This window comes from Anabas testudineus, chromosome 3 (assembly GCF_900324465.2).
Source record: "Anabas testudineus chromosome 3, fAnaTes1.2, whole genome shotgun sequence".
Taxonomy (NCBI): domain Eukaryota; kingdom Metazoa; phylum Chordata; class Actinopteri; order Anabantiformes; family Anabantidae; genus Anabas; species Anabas testudineus.
The window spans coordinates 17,250,598-17,257,197 of record NC_046612.1 but is presented as its reverse complement, the minus strand read 5'-3'; the positions used below and the strand labels follow the sequence as shown (position 1 = coordinate 17,257,197).

The 6,600-nt window shown below is 41.6% G+C and overlaps 1 protein-coding gene across 1 annotated transcript in view; it reads left to right on the top strand.

Moving 5' to 3' along the window:
* The first annotated feature begins 5,888 nt into the window (after nt 1-5,888).
* Nucleotides 5,889-6,600, top strand: part of mpped2a (metallophosphoesterase domain containing 2a) — a 49,040-nt gene continuing 48,328 nt past the window's right edge. The window contains exon 1 of the mRNA XM_026378856.1: nt 5,889-6,353. The gene's annotated coding sequence lies outside the window, so the exon portion shown is untranslated. The remainder of the gene's footprint in view (nt 6,354-6,600) is intronic.

Genomic DNA, 6,600 nt, shown 5'->3' with positions numbered 1-6,600 from the left:
TTCCTATTTTGGACCCCCTGAAAAAAAAGGTAATCTGAATATAGTGAGGTAGAAAATGTAATGATTGTAATAATCGGCTACACCTCGCACATCTTAAACTGTATGGAAACAAACTTCTTCTAACACGTACACTAAATCTCTGTGGATTGCTGGGATCTCTTTACCTCAAATGCAACTGATTCCAATGCAACAACAATCGAGATGAGCAGTATCTTCGTGTTGACATATCGTGGTATAAATATGAATAAGCATCTCTTATCTGAATTTTTGGATTTAGAAAATGCACCCCCAATGTACACACAAATACTACCCAGTATATAATGTGTACTAATGTTTATAGTATACTGTTTTTGCAAGTAGTATATAAGACAATGGCATACATTTTACACTAAAGGACGTAAATTAAGAGGTGTAAAAATCAATCAAACCATTCAAACAAAACGCAATAAATTTGTCTTGCAACACTGAGCGTCTTTGCATTTATCTAACAAATCCTTGTTAGAAGTGTTTTGTGAATTGGGATACAGCACCAACATCCAATATACACTCACTAGCCACCCTATAAGGTATACACCTGTACAATCTATCCATCTGGCAAGATGTGTGACCAAAACATCAGAAACACCTCTTAAAACAATGCAATCCAGTGCGACACCTGCCGTGACCTCAATATTAAACACATAACTGAGAAATTATAACCTTCAAAATTTCATTTTTACAGGTGTTCCTAATAAAGTGGCCAGTGAGTGTGTGTGTGTGTGTGTGTGTGTGTGTAGGTTGTGAGTTTTGCTACAACACAAGCAGAGGATGGAGAAAGTTACCACAGCAATAAAAAGAGTAGACAGCAAATTAATGGCAAGTGTAGGTGTTCAGGTCATCACCTGAAACAGGCAGGAGTCACTTAAACAGAGCATCTGAGGGCTGAGTACAATCCAGTGTTGTCCTCCTCTGAACTCTAGCTAATCAATTAACGTGATTTAATACAGCGCCACTCCACATGGAAGCCAGCGTGGCTCAGCATTTTCCTAATTTATACTGTATCGACCGTTTCACACACATGCAGAGACGGAGGGAGACAGAGAGGAAGAGGAGGCAGGCAGACTGTGCTGAATGGTTGCGGATAAAGCTGGATCTCAGGGGAGAGGGAAATGATTGTTTTATTTTTACAGTTTAACATTGCTAAAGTTTAAAGGGTTGGAAAGAAAGAGACAGAAGGCAAGCGAGGCAGAGAGAGACTGACTCAGAGAGTCCTCTCCTGTGAGCCTTCTCCTAGCCTTTGGCATAGAAAGTGAGCCTGCATATTACTCAGTCTATCACAACACAGCAGGAGAATGGGAGGAGAATTAATACACTTGGCTTTCATGCCAGTGTGCTCTCTCTTCGGCTTTCTTCTCCTGCTCTCTCTTTCTCTTCAAGCTCCACTGAACAAAGGCACTTTACGTGCTAATAAAATTAACTTGTATATTGCTTAGATTTTTTTCCTCTCTGATAACAACCAGGCTGAGGCACTAATGTTAAAAAAAAAGGGAAGAAGAAAGAAGGAAAACCCCTCGAATCTCGTTCATTTCTAAACACGACTCAGTCGTCAGAGTGCTGCTGAGGCCCAGGGGCAAATATTTTTGTCTGTGTGTATTTCAATGACATAAACAGCATCTAGCCTGCCATACCCTCAGCAACCATCTATCTGCCTCCCATAAATCTGAATGACATTAACATTTAAAAAACCCAACTCTGCCTGTCTGTGAATGGGCCTCTAAGACGGACAGACAGGACTCCATTTTATTTATCCGTATGGCACGGAGGGTAGCCAGGCATCGCCACAGACAGGCATAAATCTGTACGGGTTAGAGCAACTGAACCACCTTGGCCGGCGGGTTAAGTGAATATCACCTCGTGCTTCCCAAAAGAGCTCACACTTCTATTTTCCCCCTGCCATTAAATATGTGTTTCATTTCTGCATTATTCGGATTGAAAAATCATTTTACTCTCTTTTATAGAAGGTCATAAAATCTATAGTGTTTTAACATTCTGCATAACATTTACATTTTCTTTTGTATAAATGTGATCGCTGTGACATGAGCTGAATAAAACATTCATGGCAAAAGCCATTTCTTCCGTGACATTTGGTCCCCTATCTATCATCAGTTTTCTATATGCAGCCGGGAGAACAAACGCTGGTCAAATGTTTAAATGTGGCCTCTCCACATAAAATTTAAACCCTGCTTTCACATTAACACCCGCCAGCTAGTAGATGGAAATGCTTTTTTTTTGTGCAGATAAGAGAAAAGTCAAATGGAAATGGCTCTCAGGGCTGTTGTGGCACTGGGGAGTGTGCTGATGGGCCTGGGAAATTGAAGCATGTCAGTAAAATTAGAAAAAGCCAGCTCTGCCTCAACTGGCAGACATGTAAATGTGGCAGAGCCCCTCAGATGAGTCCATTATGGACCATCCCACACAGCCTTTTCTCATCAAAAATCCCATCAGTGTATTAAAAGGTATAGCCTCGGCACTGACAAATTAATTCTTTCTTTTTTTTTTTCTTTAACTGATTTGAATCACTGTTGAGCTTAGTGATAGAAATTCTGTTTTATTATTGTTCTTTCTTCAGCAGACAATATTACAAATAAAAAGTCGAAATGAATTACTGTGATATACAGATGTTTCTAAATTAATAATACATGAATTTCGTGTGACGTAGTTTACATTAACAATTGAAAAAACAATAAAGCTTTGACCATAAAGCATGCAGTTTAATGCTGTAAATAGCAACTAAATTATTTAACACAACTATTTGCATTTCTTTCCAGCTCTGTTCCTCCCAGTCTTTTAAACACATAGTTTTAAGGTATATACAGTTTACTGTACTAATGTCCACAGGGCCATACTGTAATACTAATACTGTATTTAGAAACTGGTTTCACGTGAAGTGAAATGAGTACAGCACATTTAATCTAAGAAAGTTTTCAGCTGGTGGAAACCAATTCCTGCCGAGAGGTCCTGATTTAACAAAATAATAGACAAGGAGCAGATGAAGAATACCTAATGACAAGACAATAATGTGTCTGTTTGAGGACAGCATTGATTCCAGCATCACACTAACAACATGGGCATCATTATATCAACTTTGATTTGTCTGTTTAAGCAACGCCTAAGCTGAGGGAGCTGTCTATGAATGATTGCTGAAATCGGTCCAGTAAAGTATAAGGCAGGCTAAAGATTGACATTACACGACTGTACTGATACACTTTAATATTACTGAAAGCTCTACCTTGCTCTCCCAGAAAACACAAACCTCTTTCAGCATAACCTCCTTCCTCATTCCTAGAAGCAATATAGGCAATTTTAGAGTCTTCTTTTTTGGCCACAGAGTGGTCTGCTGTTTGTCTCCATCAATCTTCCTCCCTCACTTACATAACTCCTAACACAGAAAGACAATAACTAACTAGTCACATGGCGCAAAACATAACTAGTAACCAAAATACTATACCTTAAGCTCTCTTGTGCATACCACTATTTGTGCTTATTTTATTTTATTTATTATGACTAAATGACATCACTATTTTAAAATGGATGGTTACTTTTGTCTGGTGTGTTGGTGTCACTGGTTTTGTGTTTGGTTGCCAGCTACAAACTGGCATTTATCTATTTAGTGCTCTAATCATCCACATTGGCTTATTAGCCTAATCTGAAGTCAAAATTCAATAGCTGTCACATCAGCATTTAACATGTTAAGATCTCTGCTGGTACACCCTAAATACAGGACCTCCTGGAGCTGAAAACAGGACTTGAATTTCACATGTGAGGGCTGCAGTGAAATAGCAGAGACGATGGACAAGAAAGAACATTGAACATCGGCTGAACACAAAACTCAGTGGGCAAACACAACAATCTTTGTTCTTCAGTGGATGCTATTAGTGTGATGTCTTCATTAATGCAAAGTGGAATAATCTAGTGAACCAGGCTGAACAGTCAATAATAACACCATACAGTGAGAAATAATGTTTGGAAGTAGCTGGGTTTTGACACCACAGATGGAACAAGACAAAGTGCCCACAGCCACCCTGTGTGAAGCTGTAATGCTCTTTGTTAGCTGTTAGATAGATAAATCAAAATAATTCATACATTTAGCCCCAACGTTGGTGCTAAATGAAAAGTTCACAAAGATCACAGACATCTTCATGGTAATCCATCCAGTAGTTGTTGGATCATTCACTCTGAATCACAAATCACCCAGTTTATAAGGACTGATCCTCTGGGAAACATGAAGGTCTGTACCAGTATTACTATCTTTAGAAAGCATCTATGGAAAACGTGTTTGCTAAGCATGTTTGTGACATGGAATTGTTTCAGATACGACAAGTTAGTTTTTCCCTCGAGTTAGCTGTCGTGTTGCAATTTGTGTTGTCGCTGAAGTGCAGGGTACCTCATTTTTAAATAATAAACTGACAAATGACAGACCAACAGGATGTGATGAAAAGAAAAATGTGACTTTGTGTGCGACGTTTTGCTTGAAACAAAGGCCCTTTGAGCAAATATGCATATTCCAAGACTTATGAGACAAAGTCCAACATCCTCTCAGACTCCACATATATAATTTAGTAAACCAATAACCAACGAGTTAAACCCTGTGATCAGGATGATGATATTTTATCCAGTCATCCAAGTTGCAGGGTTTTCCCAAGTTTGGAAACTGTGTTGCCCCATTTCAGGTTGTGTGAAGGACTCCCACAGGTACTCATTAGTATTGTTTACTTGTGAACCCAATGGGGCCATGCTGTCTTCTAATCATGTATTTTACAACACTTTCTACACTCTGGCACCATTTTCCCACACATCTGTGATCCTATGAAGAAATATTTCAGGTCAGCATTTGCACTTAATGATGTTTCAGTATGGGAGCGTGTGTATAAGCTTTGATGCTCAAGTAAACAGTAAGAATGTGACATGCAGGTGCCCCAATTAGCCAATGTATAATTTACTAATAAAAATGAATGTGTGGTCCATCTCAGTTTCCCTGTTAATGTCTATAATCACCATGATGATCAATGTGTTTTAATGTATGTGCTAGTTTACAAATCATTTTAAAATAACAATTTTGAATACTGCATATGATTTCAAGAGATGAAATCAATAACCTTATTTCATTTTAATGAAATACAATTTAATTCATGTCATTAAGACCCACGCCCTGAAGTAAACCTACCATAAAACCTTAATTCAGGGGCAGCAGACACTAGAAAACAGCCAATTTAGAGGTCTGGATGGATGTTTCTGTGCTCAGTGTCAGAGGAGGACTGCTGAAGGCCTTGCTTGGAGGTTGTGATCTACCCTGTTAGAGTAGCTGAAACCTCACACACACACACACCAACACACACCAATTTTTTACTTTCTGTGAAAATATAGTCTTTGGAAATTATTTCCATATTAATTTAAATGACAAAAATCTGACAGTTTAGTTTTTTTGTCCTGATTTGCAGTGTACATTGTGGGACATTATGTGTGAAACCACAATGTGCGAGACACGTGGATGCACCTGACTGCAACTCGGAGCGCCAAGTAATCCCTTTGCAAAAACTTCTAAGAACACGTTCTTAGTTTAGTTTATATGAAAACAGAGTAGATCTACATTTTTCATTTAAAATTGAATGCACATCACAGTAAAGTGTGCAAAAAGTGAAGAATACTTTTTCTACAAACTGTTTTCGGATTATATGTGGCTGCAGCGTGTCAGGTGTGCTGCATCTGCACAGGACGTTATCATGTCCTACAGCAAGTAAACGCAGCACCGAAGCAGCGCGGGACTCCTCCTCCTCCTCCTCCTCCTCCTCCTCCCCCCTCCTCCACCCCCCCGCGCGCCTCTCATCTCCCTCTCGCGCCTCACCGCGCGTGTGCACGCCGGTGGGGGCGCGCACACGGGAGGTGTCGGGGGGTTGTGCTCGCTCCTGCTCTCTCTGCTCTCTGACCCCAGTGGCAGCTCCGACTCACTGCACTCCGGCTCCCCCTCCGACACGCCGAGGCGCCTCTCTCTCTCGCTCTCTCTCTCTCCCTCCTTCTTGTCTGTCAGTGTCTCTCGCCCTCCTCTCCGGCTCTCTCGTCTGGTTTCTTTCCACAGGAGCAAGCCGAGGTCCCGCCGGGTCGAAGGTTTCGCCCTACCCGCCCAGCCTGCTGCAACCCTCGGATCGGCCGTGTGCGAACCTGTCCGCTGCCGTGCTGCTGCCGCATGGACCCGCGTCCCTCCGCCGCTGCTGCCGCCGCCGCCGCCTCCGCGTAGAGGGCGACCCCGACCTACACTCTTCCTCCGGCCAGATAAAAAAAAAAACAAACCCCGCACAATAAAACCCCACACGACGAAGGTAGAGCAACCTTTCCGCTTTGCTTTGAGAACCGAAGAGAGAGGGAGGGGAGAGAGGGGAGACGGGGAGGGAAAAAGAAATTCCTGACACAAAGCCGTCGGTTAAAAGGTGGCTTGTCATGTACGAGGAAGAGCCAGAGGTTAGCGCGGTGGTGCTGTGACACCCTCCACCTTTGGGTGTCTTTTTATTATCCCAAGAGCAGAGTTCAGCTTTGCACGGACCTTTCTTTTTGTGTGTGTGTGTGTGT